At 35.6% G+C, this 23,808-nt stretch overlaps 1 protein-coding gene across 1 annotated transcript in view; it reads right to left on the bottom strand.

Annotated features, from left to right (window-relative positions):
* The window catches only part of LOC103604665 (putative Polycomb group protein ASXL3), a gene marked incomplete at its 3' end in the record, with an annotated part of 135,463 nt that extends 129,242 nt beyond the window's left edge, over positions 1-6,221 (bottom strand). The window contains exon 1 of the mRNA XM_008589237.1: positions 6,138-6,221. The remainder of the gene's footprint in view (positions 1-6,137) is intronic.
* Between the last annotated feature and the right edge of the window lie 17,587 nt (positions 6,222-23,808).

The following is a 23,808-nucleotide window of genomic DNA, read 5'->3' on the forward strand; positions in this document are numbered from 1 at the left end:
TGTGTACAAACTAAGACTTCTTAATCAATGTTAGACCATTTAGTTTAAAACTAATTAATTATGTACAGAAAACATACAATGCCAACAAACATTATAAGTGACATATTTTGGGAGAAACCAAACACATATAAAAATGACCAGATTATAAATTCATATTTTCATCTAAATGTCTAGTATAATGTATGCTTTCATCATTCATATCGTTAAGTCCTATATTATCAGAATATTACGGATTTATCCAGATACCACATAACTAGAAAATAAGTAACACATCCGATTTCATTTAATTATCACCAAACATACAACTGATAGCAGCTTTTTATTCATAACTTACTACATATGATATGTTCTCTGGAATATTATGAATTTTAGTTAAGAAATGCTATTATAAATGACAGTGGTTGTTTGACGGAAAAAAAGGATTTGAAACGAGAGAGAGACTGGGAGTAAGATGGGCAGATAAGAGGATAGTGCAATAGCCCAGGTGAGAAATGGTAAGTGCTTGAAGAATGGCAAAAAGGGGGATACAGAGAAAGAAAGATGTACTTAGAAAGGAAAAGGAACACTACCAAGAATCACCTGGCCATGAGGGTGTGGCAGATGAGAGTTAAGAATAACTGACCGATTTCTAATCCGAGTAATGATGTCAAGTAGAATTTTACAGCCACTACTAAGAGCTAGATTATCCTAGCAGCTTGCTTATATACACAGACAAACACATAAACATATGCAAATTGCCCTGTGTTTCTGTTTAATAACACCATTGTCCCATACATCCTTCTCTAAGTAGCTGACTATGCACATCATTTACACAATGAGAATTAGATGTTAACAAATGGCAGGGACGACACTGCATTAACACTGTAATTCTAAAATGCCCCAACACAAACAAACTAGACCACCATTTCAGTATGAAAGGAAGAAAGCCAACATGGAGTCTGGAGATAAGAATTGATTTGCCATAGAAATTATTTGTGTTTCCTTCTTATCTCTAGACAAAACATTTCAGCAGTGAAAAAGAGTCATCGCCTATAGCACTAATTAGCAATGTAAATCTCACCAAGAGCAATGCCAAGTAATTTTGTTTGTCACTATACATGGTAATAGAATTTCTGACATTTTATCCTTAAAAAAAAATTCGACATCTTTAATAAACAACAGTACAAAGTAAAGATCCTAATTTGAGCACATCATAACAGATTGCAAACATGAAAACATAAAAAGCCTTTTAAAAGGAGGTATAAACAAATTTATTCTAAGAATTATAAACAGAAGTAAAAAATTTTCATTGATACTAGAATAATTACAAAATCTGGGGTTGTCAAGTGCTCACTCCACATTACAAAATCTAAATGTCTATATTTTGAATAACACTAAACATAATAGAGATTGTTTAAAAACTTTTTAAATGTCCTTACTGGGACATGTAATTGTAGGTTGCTGCTCTGCAAACATATTTACCTATTATCAAGTAATATAAAAATTACATCACGGTTCTTGCTACATTAATGACAGGTATCTTGTAACAATCGCGCTCAGCACATAAAAAAATTTAGTCCTGACTAATGAACGGCTGTTTTGTTCTCGCTAGGCAAGCAATGCAAGCCTCACTCTGTGACCTTGTGGCTCCTGGATATGTCACTGCAGCAGAGCACACATTTCTTTGGAAGTATCACTTTAAAAATTACATGAGACATGGCAAAGAAAAACACATCCTCAGGCATCAAAAACCTCTCAGTCCTCTTTGTAAAGGAATGATAATGTCTGAATAAGCAAATCAAAAACAGAAAAGCAGAATTGGCCCCCAAAATCATCCAAAGCAACGGAGTAACTAGTTACTCCTCTTTTTCTACATAAATATTTTAACTTACTCTAGACAAGAACATATTCTACGGCAGCACCCTAACTCCCTGAGGAAGTGGGAATGTTTAGCTAAGTAGTCCAAACAGGAATATCAAATATCCATCCACAAAAGCAGCAGACTGGAATATGCACATTTTAATCCCCTCTATACAAGCAACATGGCTATTTGATTGATTTTGTAAGTGTCTGATCATCTACAAAGCATTCCAAACAACTATGACTGATCAATGGCTGACAACCAATAAACACAAAGAAACAGAAGCCTGAAAATACTCAGAATTGGTAAAGCAAGTGCACAGATGGATCGGGGTAAAATTATACTGATAAACTCTTTTATCCTATTCGATAGAGGGGAGGTAAAACTTACCAAATGTACTCTTATTAAAAAGAAAACTAGCTCTAGAAAAATCATGCTATGATCGTATTATTAATTTTTTCCAACAAAAACCACATGTCCTCTGACATATATCTTTTCTAAAACCACATGGAAAGTATTTATTTCATTCTGGCTTTTCCAAGTAGAATTTAATCATACTCTAGACATTTTCCCAATAACATGCAGATAATACACAGAAAATGATGTAAAAAGTTGTCCTCTTTTTATCATGTCTACATGAAAAGTATGTAATTTAAAGTGTCACTTGACAAGAGGAAAAGATAGTATAAAATGCCAAGAAATTCATCTCAGTCAAACAAAGTAACAATATCACATATACTGAATACATTCAAATTCCCACATTAGCTTTGCCAAAATTACTGGTGTAGTTTTTTTGTTGTTGTTGTTTTGTAAGTTACAAGTTCAAACCAGTGGCTCTTACACTGTTTGAAAACAAGCAACGGCACAATAACTTTACTTGTTCACAGATAATCTGCTGAAGACTATTAGTATGCATGTATCTAATGAGGTTCCCACAAAATTGTTAGGTTCCTTTTGATTAAGAAAAAGAAAAAGAAGAAACAACTATTGAATAGGATGAAAAATACAACACGTAATGTTAAAAAGAAGCTTCTAACTCTGAATACAAGCCAAAGTCATCACTAAGTACCAGCAAATTAACATCTTGAGAAACAAGATTATTGACTCAACAACTATTTATTATCTGTTAAGTGCCAAGAGTGCTAGGTTCCCTGCCTTTAAAGAGCTCACAGACAGGCAGGGAAGACGTACAAGGACAAAATCACAACACAGTGAAGATTATTGACTCAACAACTATTTATTATCTGTTAAGTGCCAAGAGTGCTAGGTTCCCGGCCTTTAAAGAGCTCACAGACAGGCAGGGAAGACGTACAAGGACAAAATCACAACACAGTGAGGTAAATGCTACAACAGCCTGGCACACAAAAAATGAAGAACCCCATAGTACTTGAAACAAATGGTTTTAAGTCCAGATTGCAATACTGATGGATAAAGGCCCTATATTCTCTTTTCTGGAAATGCTAGGTACAGTGGTGGGCTGTTTGGGGTAGGCTCATTAACATGACATCCCTTCCATAGAGGAGACCACCAGAGGGCTATGGGCACACCAGTCACGACACAAACACTTCCCTGTATTTAATCAGGCATATCACCAACCTGCATTTCTTGAAAAACACATCATTAATAAATACCTAGAAACTAATCAGCTATGTTTGACCTTATGATGGTGGAATTTCTAAGCTTTACTTAAGAAAAATACATATAGTTACATTTGTTCAACTACCTTTAATAATTGGAAGACACTGAAGAACTTGGAAAGTAGCAAAACAGTACATTAAGCAGGCAAAATAAAGGCCAGTATCTGTTCCCTAAAACAACATACATCACATGGAAGGCAGTCCCAAACAAACTGAAAATCTATATATGTTTATTTTAGAGGTGATTCTTGTAAGCCAGCTAGAACTAGAAAACAAGGGAAGAGTGAGCAGAGTAAGTAACAGGTCACAACTGACAGAAGGGAGGAGATTTAAAGGAAGAAAGTAAAAAGAAATGAGAACACAAAATGCATAGTCTGAGGCCATTCAGTGAGGGCTGATTTTACAGAAGAGAACTTAAAAAGAACTGTGGTCTCTTTCTTCGCCTCCTCTCTTTCCTATTCAACCTGAGAACTACTTGCAGGTACTTTCAATAATACTATACTGGTTCATCAGTATTTTTAATAAGGGACATTTTTTTCCTTACAGGAGGACATGATAATGGTGTGTGTGTGTGGCCGGGGGGTGCATTTAAATGAACAGGAGATTATGTTTCCTATTTCTATGTTCTTTAACTACTCTTTAAAGAAGTTGTTTTCTTTGGGGATTTTCCTTTGCTTGTTTTTGCTAACTATATATGCATAAAGTCTTTTAATAAACCATCCCGGGAGGACCAACATTTTAAAAAATATGAAATAATGCTGTTATCATAATAAGTATAATTAAAATCCTGTTGAGAGCTTTGGTACATCAATTTTACATCTCAAGGAATACAACAACTGATAGCAGCACAGTCATTCCTGTGGAGAAGAATACCTTAATGAACAAATTTCAAACATTCAAAACTTCTCAAAGAAATTTCTACTTGTAGGACATGCTTTTGATGTCTGTGTTGGCAGATTCCTCTGGCACAAAAGCCCACATTTGACAGAAGTTGATAACCTTAGATTTTTACCCTCCACCCTTTTCTTTCAAGTGTGGTAGAAACATTTTCAGTGCTTTCTAAATGGCATAAATATTTTCAGATTTATTGACAGCCAGCAAGGAGAAAATTAATTTCCAATTTTTCCCATTTTGTTCCCTAACTCCTCACACTTACATCTGGCTCAGAATAGGATCTCCTTTAACAGAGCTGTCAGAAGCTAATCTCCCCACTGTGGCCTCCACTGCATGGGGGAGCAATTATTGCAAACACAGCATAGTTACAGTATCTCGGGCTATTTCTTCAGAGCAGGCGGGAAAAGGTCTCCAAAACAGAAATATAAACATTTGCACATGGGTGTTCTATACCCCACTAAACTGTGATGTTAGTGGATCTAACTTGCAAAAGATACCTGTTAAATAGCTACCAACTGATGTTAAACATGCTTTGAAGTTGTACGACTTATATATGAAACCTATTTTTTAGATGAAGTCAGTTTCAGGAGTATATACATTTCTCTCAGCAGTTCTATCTTGCCACCAATCAATCATTCAAAAGGCAGCTCCGTGGGTTTGATTTTTCACCGAGTTGTAACCATTGTGTGCTCAATGGCTTGCAGACAGACAACTCATGCACAAAAATAACAATGCTGAGTATATACACATGTAACATCATAGCTATTTTATGCTGTAACAAACCTCTTTTTTTCTCCTTTAGTAATATCATCAATATGGCCCTAACCTGCTGGCTAAAGTAAAAACTCTAAAATTAATACATAAATAAAAGATCATCATGGATAAACAAAATGTGGTCTATCCATACAATAAAATGTTATCTGGCAATAAAATGGAATGAAATCCTGATCTATGTTACAATATGGATGAACCTTAAAAACATGCCAAGTGAAAGAGGACAGTGACAGAAGGCTAAATATTGTATGACTCCATTTGCATGAAATGTTCAGAACAGCAAATCTAGAGAGACAGAAAGTAGATTAGTAGTTGCCAGAGGCAGGGGTAGTGGATAATGGGGAGTGACTGTTAATGGGTACAGGGTTTCATTTTAGGGTGACAAATTTGAAGTTAGATGGTGGTAATGATTGCACAATTTTGTGAATATAAACCACTGAATTATACATTTTAAAAGGATAAATTTTACAGTATGTAAATCCTATCTCAGTGAAGCTGTCATTAAAAAAAGGGGGGGGGATCAATAGCTGAGTCCAAGTAGAGTTCTTAAATATAAGAGGACTAAATATTTACATTTACTAAATATTTACATTTACTGCTACTTTGAATTTTATCTGGGTGAGCTCATCTTTATATCCTGGGATCTATTATTAAGACTGTAAAAGTATTTCTCTGTTACTACTGACTTTCAGAAACACGATCTCCTCTTATAAGGGATAATTCCACTGAGAGGTTAAGTCACACAGTGCTGTTCTTTGTTAACTAAGTGCATTCTATATCAATCCATCTAATATGATTTATTAAGTGAACAGGCCGTTTTAAGTAAATCTTAGGTCATCCAAATATTTGGATTGCGGTCACAAAAAATTTGTAGGTAGTTACTTAATTCACAGTAAACTACAGTATCAAAATCTAGACACATCTATTGCATTGCAACTAGTGACAATTATTAATCAATGAAAACAGAAAGCGTTTTAAATATAAATACTGACCTTGTTTCTTTTAACCCTTCTTTCTGAATGACTTCCAATATCTGCTTTGCTGTCATTGGTGAGTTGGGATGTTTTTCTAGTGCCTAAAAAATAAAAATAAACATAAGATTCCTAGATTATTGCATGGAAACATACAAAATAAAAACTTGCGAATCATGCAATCTTCACTTAAAGTCTTAGAAGGGACGGGGCTTTTATGTCAATGTAAGATCCCATCATACAGCTCAGGTGTACAAAAGAAGAATGTGATTTTTTGCTGGACATTTCAATTGGCAATTTCTGCAACTTATAAGGATCATTCTTCAAAAAATGTCACAAAGGCATACACACCAAAAAAGAACTGCAAAACCTAGAGACCAAGTTAATAAATGTATATAATTTCCTTTATTTAAAAAATTATCAATATTTTTTGGTTAAAGACTTGTTTTCAGGCTGCTAAAAAGTTTCCTAAGTTTCCAGGACGTTGGAAACATGGAGCCTGAATACTACCAATAACAGAGAATGGAGTGCCGGTCAGAAACAACCTCACTGGATTCATATTTTGATCATCCTCTTTTCTATTAAAAAAGAAAATTAAAACAAACAAAAAAACCTTCATAGCCAAAATGTTGAAAGAAGTATATAGGAGCCCAAGTAACTCATTACAGTGTGTTTTCCAGTTCAGCTCAGTTTCCTTTCCTTTGCCTTTTCCAATTAATTTCAAGTAAACCCTTTCCTCTTCCGATTCAGCCCATCCCAGTTTTATGAACTCAGTCCCATTTTCTTTTTCTCCCCTTCTGTCCTATTTATTCATTTGGGAATGGGGTTCTTTTAAACAAAGGGTGGGGAATACGTGGGATATAGTTGGTTATTTCCACAGGCATTAGTCCATCAGCCCTGGAAATCAGGTTCCTTTCCTGATGCAGGGACCTCACCATGTAGTAGGGCAGTAAGCAGCAGTGCCCACACTGCCTACCCACATGGAGTACTGGGCCCACATCTGGGTACAAGAAACAAGGCTATACGCATCTTCACAATGACCTTCTCCAAAGGTAGATGACTCCTAATTAAAGATGCTGCAGGGGAGTATCATGCATGTCATGTCCCCAAGCTACTTAAAGATATTAGAGCTCTAATTTATGATTATTTACTAGAAGGATCATAATTATTAAGAATTAACAGGGTCACCTGAAAAGTTAACATTGAAAAGGCTTCCAAATCTTTTTGAAATTGCTCTGTAATCTCTTCTACTGTCAGTGGCCACATTTCAAGTAGTTCAGAGCAAAGGCTCTGTTCATCAAGGTCCTCCAATGAGTTACACTCAGCCTGCCCCTCCTGACCTTTAGAGCACTTTCCTATTCTCCCCTTCCAGCTTTCCAGTTCCCAGGCAATTTCCCCCATTTTTCTCAATTCTGATCAGTCCCTTACTCATAGTAAGTTTTTTGAAGAATACAGAAATATGAGCCACACTAGAAAGAGTGTACCTATTCTCCCCTTCCAGCTTTCCAGTTCCCAGGCAATTTCCCCATTTTTCTCAATTCTGATCAGCCCCTTACTCATAGTAAGTTTTTTGAAGAATACAGAAATATGAGCCACACTAGAAAGAGTGTATGGTGACAGATATGTCGACAGGGCAGAAGAAAAAATGGTCCTCACAGAGGACGACACAGGAGAGCTGAACTCAAAACTGGAAAAAGAAAAAATAAACATAGGCAAAGCTGTATAAGGAAGAGGAGGAAAAATGAAAAATACCTGGAAAAAGGCAATAAGGAAACTGCATAACAGGGCTGAAAGGGGGAAAAATAGATCACAGACAAAGGGGTAAAGAAATAGACATGAAAACAAAAAAGCTGACAGAGCTTTTAAAATAAGAACCGCAAGCAGAACAGCACATACTTATGAATTACTGAAAGGAGATGCTGTGGTCACATGGGCTTTCTAGAGGGTGGATATCATCCCAAAAGAAAAGCAATGCTGGTAACACTCATGGTCTCTCATAAAAGATATGGGCAGAAGGTCAACAGACAGACACACAAGCAAGCAAGCAAGGAAGAGGGAAACTGGCGGGAAGAGACACAGGATGGTGGAAAGAGGGGGACAGAGGAGAAGGGAGAGAAAGGAGGAAAGTTGAGCTGAACTGGGAATGTCTAAAGGCAAACTGATTGAATCTAGAAAGGGCCGAAGAGGAAACTCCAGTGTACTGGACAACGTTTTAACAAAAATTTGGGTGCACTTGAAAGTGGGGTTACTCACTGTGGAGGATTCCCTGTTTCTCTTCCTGAGTACAGGCCCCTCAGCACACCTGGGCAGCTCCTCCCAGCAATTGAGAGAATTTGGATAGCCCTGTCCCCTTCTCTATGACATCACATCCTACTCTACAAAGGAAGTAAAAGTGCCAAGAATTACATCATGAGTGGATGAAAGGCAGGAAGGAAACGATGAAGCCACACAAAACACCAGAAGCCACCCTCAGTTCCTGCAAGACAGAGAAAGGAGACAGAGAAGGAGAGGATCCTGGGTGTGAACAAGTTTTACTGAACTAGCTATGTAAACATTACTAGAATGAAAGGGAAAAATTACCTTCACAGAACAAAACATTGATACCACCAAAATGTGACACATGGCAGAGACACGAATCAAGCTCACAGGCACCCATACTCTACAACACTAGAGCGGGGAGAATCTGCAATCAGAGCAAAATGGCAGCCTAAGCGACCAGGCCCGAATGTTAGATTAGCTGCCCATTGCCCCCAAAATCTCTCGGCCATAAGGTGCTGCTCTGGCCTTGCTGTTACTTATGTTTTTGATTTTTTAGCAAGCTATGCAAAGTTTTCTATTTTTACACAAGCAACTTCGTCAGTCTTTTCTATTGATTTCTACTGCTTAAATGTTTACAAATTCCTTTTATCCAGAGAGCACACAAATATCTACAAATGTTTATTTCAAGTATTTTTATAGTTTTATTTTTTAATGCACCTGGAATTTATATTTTTGTATTTGCGTAAATACCCATCTCCCATTAGTAAACCACATTTCCCCAACGTAATTTGTTTCACAAGCCACACACATGGTTAGTGTGTGGCTTATGAAAAAACTATGTTAATATAATAGTATTGATATATGGAATTCTCTCCCAAATATTAATACTAGGACAATGAAAACTTTTCATAATGTAAAACCTATATATAAATGTGGAACTCAATATGTAAAACTCACAAAAGCAGAGCTGTTCTTGTTGAGTTGAAGATGACAGCATTCAGAGACCACATATTTACTCCCTTTAATAACTAAAGGCACTTCTGAGAATCTTCAGGGTCTCTGGAATAAACTGTAAGCCACTGTCCCTGGGGCTTGTCCAGGGATCCCGTTAGGTTCCACTGATCTTTCACTCAATTGCAGTGACAGCACTACACTGTTTTAATTGCTGTAACATTACAATACACTTCACTCTCTGAAGAGGACACTGCTCCTGTTATTCCTTCTTAAGTTTCTAATTATTCACTTGTTTATTATTCCAGATGAAATTGAGATTGGAATTGAATGAAAGATCTAATTAAATTTTGAGGGAATTTACACACATTCCATTTACGGTTTATTTTATAAACTGCAATAAGCTTTTTAATTGCTTTATATTTTCTGTTGCAACTATGAATAAACTTTTTTCATAATAGTCTCACATTTTTTTTCTAATACATGTGAAAGCCACTGAATTGTGATAATTGTTATTTATATAAAGAGCTAATTGAATTCTTAATAGTTCTAACAGTATAGAAGGATAGAATCATATTTTCTACAAATAACGTGAATTGTGTCTCTTTTCTAATAGCCCTGTTTTATTTCTTTTTCCTTTTTTATTTACTTTGGCTGAAAATTGATCTTTTCTAGTTTGCTTCAAAAAAATGTTGCTGAAAATTTGAGCTACTGTATAATTTATTTCCTTAAAATCAGGCCCCTAAAACTGCCAAGATTTGCTAAAATATCCATAACTAGAATTATTAAAACTAATACTGCCAAGAGAAGACAGTAATTGGAAACCAATGACCAGGTATCACTCTGCTTAACACAAATCAGAGTCTGTCACAGTGTTCAATCTTTAATAAAATGTCCTTTCTTTCTTTCTAAAATAAATTGTTCTCCTATGTTAGAGCTATAGTTCTGATTTCACTTAACTCTCACTAAGATTGTCTTGATTCTCTTATGTACTGAAATCTTTCCAATTCTCGGCTTTCTTCTGCATTGCTACTCCATGAAAGATTTCAAATTCAACAGTCCCCAAAAAGGGGACTCTCCATGGCGAGGGACATAAAGCGCACATACAACCAGCTACCTTCCTAGCAATGGATCTTCTTCTAGTTTTCATATCGGGTTAACAGATATGCAGAACTAGCAAATATACCATTGGATTTCACTTTCTTTACTCGTGTTACTGACTATATCAGAGTCTATCTCAAACCCATCTAGATTCATACAACTTTGAGGCAAGACAGTGTCATCCCAGAAATTTCCTCCCCTCGACTTCTATATGTCCCAGTAGGAAGAGGGGGAAAAAAAACCTGCAAAAAAGAACAGCAATATAGTGAAGGGAAGGAAATAATGATTTGCTAAATCATTCAGGGCATGGGTCATATAAAGAATGCATTCTTCTTTAAGCACTTTTCTTGTCCGAGAACAATGGCTCAAACATTTTAAGGCTGATTCAAGAATTCCTTGGTGCCCTTCAAACAGAAAATTCATTTTAAGTATCCCTAAGATAAACATATTAGACCAGGTTCATTTAAAGGTTAAAATTTTGGCCCTTTTCAGGACCTAAAAAAAAAAAAAATTTCTGAGAGAGCTTACTTATTTGATTGCAAAATACAAACAAAGAAACTCTATAATTTAAAAACCATTTCGATGACGTATGCTTACATTTGTGGACTCCTAAGTGGGTATCAATGACCAGGTTTTCTCCCTTTTTCTAAGATTAGTGTGTCTTCCCTTAATGCATACTGGCAGTTCATTACAGTGTTTAGATGTTTAGGGTCTCATGTCCTAGGTAAACAATTATGAGGTTATAACAACAATAAACCATTATATAGCTCCCCACAATTACCGAATTCTTTCACTCAACATACATTGTTTCATTTGATCTCACACAACATCCTTTATTTGATCCTCACAACAACTCGTTGAGATGCACAGAGGAGGTATAATTATTATCCTATGAAATGTACAAAGGTTAATTAATTGGTCCAAGCCCATAAAGTTAGTAAGTGGATGAACAGGACTTGTACACATGATGACACTTATGCTGACAATGTTTAAATAAAATAAGAGCAACTAATATTTATTAGATAACTCCTATATGCTAATTCCTCTCTAAGAGCTTTACAATGTTATAATAGACTTTAGAATTCATATTTTTAACATTCCCTATTTCCACTATTCTTGAGAAACCTTAAAGGTCCATATCATTTTGATGAAATATGAATTTGGATCACTGGTAGTTTTCAGATGAGAAAATAATCACATAAAGAGTGATATCACCTCACCAACTGCGCAGTATTCCCAGCTCCATTAGGTTGTTCTCCACTCCTAGCATGTGTCTACTAGTTAAGGGGTTAAAGATGATACTTACAATTTTCTGTTCTATTTGAATAAAATTTATGGAAAAATTACATGCTGTAGTAGTATTTATAAATGTGTAACTTAAAGGACATGGAAAATGTCATTAAAATAGCCCAGTGAATCAGCCATCCTTCATACACAGAAGAGGCAGCCTCTTTGAAGATAATGTGCTCCCGAGATTTCACAGTGACAGGACTAGCTCATCTGACACTGAAGTTTACTGTTTCTACTAAGCTGAACTGCTCCTCATCATGAGCACAGGGGTTTTACAGAAACTGAAGGCCTATACTTAAGATATCATACACAGTATCTGTCTCACAAAGCCCATTCAGCCATGTCACCTGAAGAACAACTAGACATTTTCTTGAACTCTCGGATAGTGGCTTAAACTGTATGTTCCCTTGGTAGCACCCATCACAAGTGTCATTAATTAGGGTTACTTGTTTAATGATATTCTTCCTGCTACACTGGAAGCCTTATGAAATCAAAGGTCTTGGTCCTCATTCATGTCTATATCCCCCGACTGCAGCACTACTAAATAGGTTTTGATAAATAAAGACCAAGTTAATCTAGGGAGATAGTTCAAGTTGTTCTATATTTGAAATTTTTTATAGAATAATGATGAAAGTTATGAGCTTTAGAGTCTGCTGACCAGGAACCCATACTCACTAGTAGTCTGATGTTAGATATTTAACCTGCCTGAGTCTCAGCTGCTACACTTCCTCATTCATAAAAACGTGTGAGGACTAAATGAGATAATGAATGTAAAGCGCTTATTATTCCAATGAGTTAAATAACTGCCTAAAGGAACGTTAATAAACAGTAGCTAATACTACAGGCTGATTTAAAAAGAAAAAAAGAAAAAAAAAATCCTTCTTTGAGCACAGCCTAGAAACACGGATCTTTTTCAGACCACAGAATCACAGAAAAGAGCTATAAGAAAAGGATGGGCATGCATGTGTCTTCTCTCTGAGATTTCCTGAGTAAACTACACCAATTGCTACAAATTGGGTAAGCCACATACTCCCATACCTCATCCCTGACCACTGCCAAACTCATTCCACCACACATTCACAGGTCAACCCAGACCACACTATGCCTAGTTTCATCATGGCATGCTTTTAAATACTGTTCTCATACTTAGGAAGAAGAGCATGCTAAGGGACAAATTATCCTGTTATACTTATTACACATCAAGTAAAAATACAGAATATCAACAGTAAAAAATTTATTTCCAACAACATATACTTAAAGACAAACTTTCAAACAACTATGATACACAGTATCATAGGATACCCATCAGAAGGAAATTCTATCTTGTAGCAAAATTATTAGAGTTGTCCAGGTCATAAAACCTGAGCACAGCTAAGAGAGATGGCTTTTGGAGGCTGACTTGGATTGAGTGTCCCCCCAAAACTTGACCCCCACTGTGACAGTGTTAAGAGGGTGGGAAATCCTATTACAGTAATTGAAAGGTGAGGCTTTGAAAAGGTGATTGGACTGTAGGACCATGCTGTTGTGAATGGATTAAAAATGGTGGTCATGTGCATGGCTTGGAGGGCTTTAAAAGGAAAGCGAATGAGGAGGTCAGTTTCTCTCTCTGCTCTACCATTTTCTACCATGTGAGACCCCTGGGTCACTGTCACCATCACCAAGGCCTTCACCAACTATGGACTTCCTAGCGTCTGAAACTGTAAGCAATAAATTTCATTTTCTTACAAATCACCCAGATCCAGGTATTTCTGTCATAAGCAACAGAAACGGACTAATACAGAGGTATAAAAGAGTTTCAGAGTGGTCATCACCTGAACTTGCAGATAAAATTCTATTCAACTGAGAGTTGAATTCTAGTTTCCTGTGAGATTTTGGCAACTTTTGTGTACTTCAGTAAATTTCTAATCTTTTAGAATGGCATTCCTTTTTCATACAGAAAAAACAAACAAAAAAAAGTGAGGGACACCCAGAATTTACACAATATGCAAAAAAAGTAAAAGAAAAATAATAGTTGTTAAATGATGATATATGGTGGCATATGAAACCTGTGTTAAAAAGTAAGACTTCTCTTTAATGAAAAACCAAGAAATCCTCCAACCACACAAATTTGCAGGCAGTCTATTCTAATAAGATCCTACTTATTATCAGAAAGTATTTTCTGTACATCAAGTAAAAATTCTGCTTTCTTTTCATTTCTACTAATTAATCCTAGTTTTGCCTTTGACTGTAATAATTACTTAATATTAAACTACAAGTACTGTCCTAACATGTAAGCTTAAACGGCATTATATTTTATATTTATTTACAAAATGAGGTCCAATAAGTTATTCAAATGATATATTGACACATGTTTTTAAGCACTACTAGGGGCCAAGTTTCCCTTTGTTTCCAGGCTAATGGATCTTCAGTTTCTTTCATCAATCTTCATATAAAATATTATGCAGACACCAACATCCAAATCACCTTTCTGTGAATATCCTTGAGTTTTCCAATGTCACTTTTAAAACACCTCTTTAAAAATTACACTCATAAAATAAATTAGCTGAATACCATAAATACTCTCACTGTAGTCTGATCAAAACACAATGTAGGAAAACTATTAAATCCCTCTTTCTATCTCCTATAATTACATTAACACAACTTAAAATGAACTCGCTCTTTTTTAGCAGCCACCTCACACTGTCAGTCAACTAAAACTTCAACTCTTTCAACATTTGCTTCTGAAATTACATTCACAGTTCCGTGGTGTATTTTCCAAACTTGCCAGATGTAAATGTGTTTTTGTTTAATGTACTAGTGTTTATTTCAGTCCATTTTTGTAGCTTCTGAAATCTTATTAGCCCCAAATATCTGATTATCTGAGGTAACAACTAAACTCATTCCCAAAATCTCCACTATGTGCCCCCACCCCAAGAAACCTACAAAAAAGGACTGATCTCAGGTAAATCTGATCTTTTCAGCTGCAGATTATTTTCTAAAGCTTATAACATTCTTTTGGAATCATTATTCTGTTGCCCAATTGTTCAGTTTCCCTTTTTATTCTGTGATACCCACATATTTGATAAACATGATTTTGATGTATTCCTCCAAGTTACTCAGGACAGAGCTAAACAAGGCAATGGAAGACAAACTGTTGTGGTTGCTGCTGGAATATCCTTTCAGACTGATACTGATTACTCAATTAATATGCTTTGTCTATAGATGTTTAATCTGCTACAAATTCTTTTAATTACACTATCACTCAGTTCATAATTGTCCATCACTTCTAAAGAGTTTCACAATAGAAATGTCAAATGACTAGCTGAAATTTAGCTCCAACAGGCACATCTTCCTGACGTCTAATAATCCTATCAAAAATAAATTAATTTAGTTTGACATGAATTAATTTAGAGAATCCATAATGCCTTCCAGGAATCTTTACTTCCACTTTTAAATGATCACAGTCATCTGTTTAATAATACACTCCAGAATTTTACTAAGGATTGAAATACAACTCAAGAGTCTATCATTTCAAAAATGTTTTCTTCCCATTTTTAAAATAATAGCAAATATTTACATAGCAGTTACTCTGCATCAAACATTATTCTAACATGCATAAGAGCTAATTTAACTCTCATAACAACAATCCTATCACATAAGGGCTATTTTTGCCCTCATTTTATAGATGACAAATGAAGTAACTAAGGCACAGAGGACTTAATTTAACTTGCCCAAGAGAGGAGTTAATTTAATTTGCCAAAGATTATACAGCTAGAAAGTGGTAGAAGAAAGATTTGAACTCAGGCCATGTGACAATTACTCTCCTGTTCTCTGTAATTATTCCCATGGTTGTCAGCAGCACTTCCTGAGCATACCTGCAGATTGTTTTAGTGTCTTGTCATTAAGCTCATATTTCATCAATTTTTATCCCATCCACAGTAGATATAACTTCTCTCCTTGTTACTTTCCTTATCACACCTCCTTAAAAGAAATCTGCACTCGTTTAAAAGAGACAAATACAACAAAATGTTTCAAAAATGAGAAATCATACCCGATGATAAAGTTGCTGTGAGTCTGATCTTGAACACTCCTAACTTCATGGCAGTTAAAACGTAGAGGCAAATGTTAGTTAACTCCCATTAGCTGAGTGAAAGAAACATGAGTTTTTCAAAGCAGATAAAGGTTTTCCTATCCCTACACTGAAAGAATTGTCTCATATGGAAATTCATACAGAGGCACTGGGTAGTTCAATGAGGGTTTTGCAAAAGCAATCACAGAACATATAAAAGTTTTGTTGTGGAAATTCCCATAAAAACGTAAACAAAACACACAAATATAATTAAGAACATTAGGTGAAATAATCCAAGTAGATAATCTTCCCAAGATCTAATATGATTAAATCAAGATTATATATACTAACAATAACTTGGAGTTTATTCATATTTCATTACTAACTATGGATAGATACATCATAACTCTGGAAACCAGATTTTCACATGGCAGGATTAATACAATTTTATGAAACTTAAGGTGCTTATTACTGTTTATTTTCACCCACCTTTAGAGACTAAACCCCTATCCATACGGAAATGGACAACCAGAGCTATCTATGGTTAAAGTCAGCATTCTCTGCAAGATAACATTCTAAAGCAGCAACAAGTGGAGACCCCAAATTTCCATACCTTGGGAATTCCTACAAGGTAGGAATGCTTTCCTAGAAAGCATTTTATACTACAAACAGGCTAGTCCCTTCTCTAAGAACTTATGTTAACATATTAAATTCCACAATCATTGACTTAGGTAGGTTTTTTGTTCTCTGTTTTTTGGTTTTTTTGTTTTGTTTTGTAGCTGAACCAAGACACTGATCATTAGTTCACTTATCCCAGGCCTTTCTTAGGTAAGAAGCAGAGATGGGATTCGAACCCATGTTCTCCTAGTCCAAATATTTCACCATCACAGTATTACTACCTTATTATTATCTTATATCAAATGGTGCAAACTTACTTCGAGGGCAATTTAGTGGTACTATTAAAATGTAAAAGGTAGGCAGTCCCATTTATTAAATCTAGTCCACCTTTCAGTATTTTTCTTACAGAAATCCACACCCATCTGTATGTTCAATGAAGCACTATGTGAAAGTACGACAACAACAAAAAAATAAGACACAATCTAGGGGGGGGCATGGTTAAATCAATAAAGACACAGACATACCACAAAATATATAGCCATTACAAAGAATAAAGTAAGGCATAAAATAATATGTACAGACATGGAAGGATGTCCATGAGTAAATAATAAATATAAGCAAGGTGAAGAACAATATGTATAGAGGAAGCACATATTTGAGTGTATGTGGCACACATATACACATACCCACACACCCCCACCCACATTCATACTATATAAAAATATTCAAAGAGTTACCAATTATTACCCTGGAGAGTGATAGAAAAAAGTTGAGGGAGGCAAAAAAAATTGAGGAGCAATACAAAATCACTTTCATAATCTTTATATACTTACACAATCCCTATATATTAAATAAATTATGTGATATGTGTATGTAAGTTATATAATTATTAATAACTAATTTAAAAATCAGCTTCAAAACTAAAGTGAATACTCAAACAACATGAACAGTTACATGCCTTATCCTGTAAAAAAACTGAGAAAATAAAATATAGGAAGATCAAATTTTTTCCAACACAAACATTAATCATCACATAATCTGAGTCAGAAAAATTCTTCAGTGTTATTCCCACAAACTAGGTCTGACATGACACAGTATCCAGATGTATCTGCCAGAAGCAATTAGTTGTAAAATATATCTTTAGATAATTGTATATAAAGACTTCATTATATGGAATCATTTCATTCTGCCCACTTAAATGCTGAAGAATGACAAAGACAGTAATGCTTATTTTGTCACAGTGACCCTTTTTTTTCTCCTATGGTTGAACAACAGCATCACCTCCTCAATAATTCATTGATTTAACAAATATTTATCAAGCATACACACACAGCAAAATGCAATACGATAAAACATGCTATCGCCATCTCTGGAGACAGTTACTCTCTGGTTTACTATAGTGGGGGAGGGGAATGGTGGCAAGCATCTAATTTACTTAGAAATAGATTGAAAATTTTTTAAAAAGGGGTGGGGGGACTAGGTCATATGTCTTCTTTCATATTCATTCAAAATGCTAATCTAGTCTACACAGAAATGATCCCTGCTTACAGTCCTTCCAGCCGTGTTATCACATTATAATTCAAATTCTATGGAAGTGTGATAATCTTGGTATTTTGTGTGTGTGTTTGCTGCTATATTTCCAGTGCCTAGCAAGATACATTTTTCATAAAAACTTGCATAATGAATGAAAATAAGATGAACAAATAACAAGGAAGTACTAATGGACTTAATTTATTGTTTGCTGTGCACAACTCCCTACTCCCTTCTTAAGAATATCCTTACCCACATTAGTTTGAATGGGAGCTGCCATATTCTTGTAGATACTAGAGAGTTGACTACTAATGATGAGATCAAGGGATGGCTAGGGTTGGTACACAAGGAGGGCCACTCACTGATATTTTCCAGGACATAAGTCTAAAACTCAAGGAACAAATATTGATTGCTTTTCGGTAATGACACCATACAATGAGACCCTGAGATTTGCTAGGAGCCATGTTCCTAGCCATGTGGGAAGTAGCCAGGCTCAGAAAATAAGGCTACTGTGCAGAGAGTGGAGATGAGTGAGTCCTGGACACGTTCATTCCTTCTTTCCAGGTGTTACTTAGGACTCACTCTTCTCCTGTACTAGATTATGGTTATATGAGTCTTCCAATAAATTATCCTTTTCATTAAATTGGTTAATCAAATATTCATGACCAATGTGTTTGTTGTAGTAATTATTAAGCCCATAGTTGGTTCCTTTCACAGGATATTTTTTAAAGGCACAGGATATAAGAGCATAATAAATAATTCTAGGTCAGATATTAGCTTTCCTGATTCCTTTAGCAGCTAAACAGAAGATCAACTATTACTAAAACTTCTTCATCATTTGCAACCCAAATTCTTATTAGACTAAAATTTTGAGAAGGCAGAATTAGCTTTCCTGATTCCTTTAGCAGCTAAACAGAAGATCAACTATTGCTAAAACTTCTTCATCATTTGCAACCCAAATTCTTATTAGACTAAAATTTTGAGAAGGCAGAGTATGTCCCTTTGTTAAATATGCACTTTGATCCATCCAGAGGTAATGTCTAAAAAATCAAACAAGTTTGTAACATCAGGAGCTCACCAGGCAAAGCTATAAATAACTCTAGTAGTACAAGATCTTTACCTAGAACTTAACTTTGATGAGTAATAGCTGAAAAAAATTCTGATTCTCAGGATCTAAAAAATTAAACAAGTTTGTAACATCAGGAGCTCACCAGGCAAAGCTATAAATAACTCTAGTAGTATAAGATCTTTACCTAGAACTTAACTTTGATGAGTAATAGCTGAAAAAAATTCTGATTCTCAGGCTCTGGAGAAAAGACTAACATTTTAAATATATAAATCAGGTGTCCTAGGAATTTAGAGAAATGACCCAGACCTTCTACAGACCAGTGGGCCTACGTGAGATGTGCAGCCCCATTTCTAATTGGAGTTACGCCTAAAAATCCACCTGACTGGATTATACTAAAAACCAAGCCAGAGATATCCCACCCTGATTTACTGTACTCAAGTAATTGTAGTACAAATTAAAATATATGCATCAAGTGTGAGATGTGCAGCCCCATTTCTAATTGGAGTTACGCCTAAAAATCCACCTGACTGGATTATACTAAAAACCAAGCCAGAGCTATCCCACCCTGATTTACTGTACTCAAGTAATTGTAGTACAAATTAAAATATATGCATCAAGATTTATGCTAAAAAACTTCCTGAGGCAATTATTTTTATATGCTTCTTGAGGTACTACCCATCTTAACATTAGCCAAGTTTTCCAATCCTCTCCATCCTACCCCACTTTCTGGTCCTGATTNGTGCTAGAAGAATGAAGACTGTGCTTATCAGAACACAGTGCAAGCAGAACTGGTTTCAATCAGTCGGTATCTGTTGATATGAAATATGTGCCGAGTCTCTTTAAGGAGGCAATGGAATATTAAAACTTTACCTTTGCCAACAAAAGTTTTTTATGAAATCGGGTCATCCCTATTGCTTCCTAACCTTCTTCAGTTGTGATTTTACACGTTGAGTTCAGCTTACAACCAGGCTGGGGGAACATTATACTACAATACCACATTTTGATGTTAGAGTGAAGAAAAATGGTCAACACTGATGTGATCAAAATAACTATCTCTTTGAAAGAAGGAATACAAAGCAAGAGTTATATATTAGCCAACTCTAAATGAGGACTCACACACAGTCTTACTTAGATTTTTCCCAGAGGTTGTCATTGAGCATTATTAAATTATGCCTGAAGATAAATTAGGCCAGATGTTGTTCTCTTATATTCACTCAACTACAGACAGCAGGCATTAGGTTCACAAGGAATCAATCCTCCAATGCAAGCTGTCTATAGAAAAAGTTTTGAGAGTGCTCTTAACTACCCTTACATTCAGGTTTAAGAGATAACTATGCCTGCATCAGGTATAGAGAACACATAAGAAGACAAACATTTGGATAATCTGTATGTATTCTGGTGCAAGGAGTATATAAATGTAAAACATATCAGCTCCATATTTGGGGGAATTAAAATGGGAAAATGAGATTCTGTTTTCTGACCCTAGCAATTCAGAGGTGGCCCTTCCTATAATTATAATTAAGTGGCTCTACGCCCATATAAAGGTTGACATTTTTGAATATAAGGAATTTTCTGTGAAAATCAATGTCTCTTGCAGATAAATTATGTCATAATAAAAAATGCAATTGAACATGGAAGGGATTGTACATTTGCAACTCTATTCCAATTTGACAAAAGGATGGGTTAAAAAATTCTAGGAGACCTCCTGGTTTTCAGTTTTGGGTGTACAGAATGGAACAGATCAGGCCAAATATTGGTGATTTGAAGAGCTGGATAAACATTGTTCATCTGCTTCAAGATGCATATGGTGAACACATTCCTTATGGTATAAAAGTCTGCAGGCACTAAAGAACAGTTTTCCTCATTTTTTTCCCCCTTTTCCTATAGAAAGGAGTAGGGCTCAACGGGGAGCCTGTCAGCCATCAGGAGTTTCAGTATTATATATCTAAAAAAGAATGGAAACTGGTGGGAAAAGGCCCAAGGGTGACTGAGCCCTCATTGGATGAGAAATGTAGACAGGAATCTCTGAGACAAACAGACGAGGAAATATAATCTGTTTGTGGGGGTGCTTCTCTACCAGCACTCCCCTAGGCCAAAAAAGCAGTGGGGAGGGGTGGGCAGAAAAAAAAGAAAGAAGTATTATTACCGTGTCTGCTTTCCTTTTCTCAGTGGTGTGGAAATCTGGCTATACCTTTTCAATGAAACACAATTTGTCTCGACTTGGGAACTTGAACTCATTTAAAATATCCAGGTACCCTTTCTCTATCTCTGCAACTATCTCAGAATTCAATTCCTCATTAACAATAATTGTTCTACTCTTTCTGTTTATAAAACCTTCCTCCCAGGGCCGGCCTGTGGCTCACTCGAGAGAGTGTCGTGCTGAAAACCTTCCTCCCCAGTAGACAGATGGGAGGAAAAAGCAAAAATATAAGGCAAAAATATAAAAAAGAATTATCGTATGATAGTATACAAAAGAATTTTCTTTGTAATGAAAATTTTCTATTATTTACTGGTTTTAAATATCAAAGCATAAATACTGGAAAGGAAGATTTTACAAATCAATTAAATGCAATAGAGGAGGAAAAAAGGGACTCAAGCTTGTTTGCCTAACCTACCTCTTAAGCATGTAATTGTACATTTGGTCTCATAAACAAAAGTAAAAGGCGGCCTGGAGTAAGAACACTTGTTTTGCTATGAAGACTGTATCTGCCAGGATAGGCAGGCATGTGCAACCGTAAAAACGAACACCCACATCTCACTGGATTAAAGCAAATGCTTATTTCTCCTTCATATCTACATGTCCAACCAAGCTGACTGAAATTCCACCTTGTGGTCAACAGCCAGAAAGAAATAAGGTGAATCAAACTCTGGCTCTTAAAAGCTTCAGGCCAGAGGTAACAAAACAACTCAAATGGTCATGTCTAACTTCAAAAACAGCAAAAAAGTACAATCCTAGCACACATCCCTGAGGAAGAAAATGAAAGAATCCTGCACCAAACTCCTATGAAGAAATATCTAGTTGCCTATAAAAAATCTATAAAGATTAAAAAAAAAACTTAGCAGAAAACTATCTTTTTTTCCTCTGTAGACTCTATGCAACACAAAGATGTATGCACACACACAGAGAGAAAAAAATGATACCAAAACAGTAAGTCTTACCAAAGTCCTACTGTTTCTTTCTCTGTCATTCATTTTTCTGGATGACACCTTTCAAGTGCTTAGAGTTGTGTTTTGCCCTAAAACCACCTACCACTAGTGCCTAGCACCAAGAGGATAAGACGTAACACTTCATAAAAAGATCGAGTCAGTAACTCAACTAATTAAGGGCCTCATTCCCCTCTAACGATTTTAATAAAGGAAAAAAAAAAGTATTTAATTTTCATGAATGCATTTCCTACCATGAAGTTGAGCTCAGTAAAAAGTGAACTCTGAAAACAAAAAAGTAGAGTCATTAGAAGATTAAAAGGAAAAGCAATATCTGTATGCATGCATTGATTTTTCTTTTTCTTGCTGACAGTCCATCTACTCCTAGTTACTGGAACTTGGCTTGTGAAGACAGCATTAGCAAAAAGTGGCAAGTCAGACATATAAAAATTGGAGAAAGGCTGAGAATAAGAGATAACATTTTTGTGTATATTGAATAGCGACTTCGTTTTTCTAATTCTCTCATTAAAGAGCCTGGTGGATCTGGAATAAATGTGTTTTTCTCTCTACACACAGTAGTACCTCTGCCCAGATCTGAATAAATCTGAATGAATAAATATCAACCCTCAGTACCATCTAACTCCTTCCAAGCTGAAAAGGTATAAATTAATTTCCTTCAAGCTGAGGAAAGAATTTTAAAACAAGTGAGATGGAAAAAAAGAAATTTTCTGAAGCGCTGTATTTGATTCCTTTGAGCTCTAGGAGAGAAGAAATACTGTTATTTAAATGAATAAACAGGAAACGGCAGTGATAAAACTGTGATAGCCATGGATTATACATAAAGCAAGGGATCATTATCTGATGCTGACCTTATCTCAATATTCAGAGGACTGAGTGAGAATTCACTCTACAGAGAAGAAAAGTTTGTTCTCCTTTGCAAACTTAACATCTCTAAGTGTTATGATCAACTCAGGAAAGTTTTTAGACAGTGAATACAAATATTTTAGACAGTGAATACAAATATTTACTTGCATCCAGAAAGTACCTTGAAGCTTCACGCAGAAATATTTTCTAGTGTGTTATGACCTAAATACTACTCAGAACCTGAATTGTGTTAATCTGTTATAAGTATATAAACTATTCATATAAAACAGTAAAGAAACTAGTCTGTGGGAAACACACTAGAAATCATCCGTGGTAACTTCTAGCCTCTAAATCAGGAAAGTAGGTTTCAGTGGAAACAAACCAAAAAAAATAGTTAGGATCTTTGCAATGGCTGCTTCAGCTTAACATGTTTTTAGTGTGGTAACTTCTAGCCTCTAAATCAGGAAAGTAGGTTTCAGTGGAAACAAACCAAAAAAAATATTTAGGATCTTTGCAATGGCTGCTTCAGCTTAACATGTTTTTAGTATAAAACAAATATCATAAAAATAGCACTAGAAATAATGAATGAGAAAGTGCCTGGAAAGTGCCTACAGGTCTAGAATACTTTTCATCTGCCTTTTATTGGAGCTTTTATGCAATTTTCCTCTGTTCCATGTGATCCTTATGTGGTAATCAATCATGTTACCTAATCCTGGTCATCGCTGTTAGTGCGGGAATGGGCATATCAGCCAAGCTAAGAGAAAGTGAAGTCTTTCCTGGGATTAGTATCAAAAAAAGAGAGAGAGAGAAGGGGGGGG

The sequence above is a fragment of the Galeopterus variegatus genome, unplaced genomic scaffold, assembly GCF_000696425.1.
Source record: "Galeopterus variegatus unplaced genomic scaffold, G_variegatus-3.0.2 Scaffold5321, whole genome shotgun sequence".
NCBI classification, from domain to species: Eukaryota; Metazoa; Chordata; class Mammalia; order Dermoptera; family Cynocephalidae; genus Galeopterus; species Galeopterus variegatus.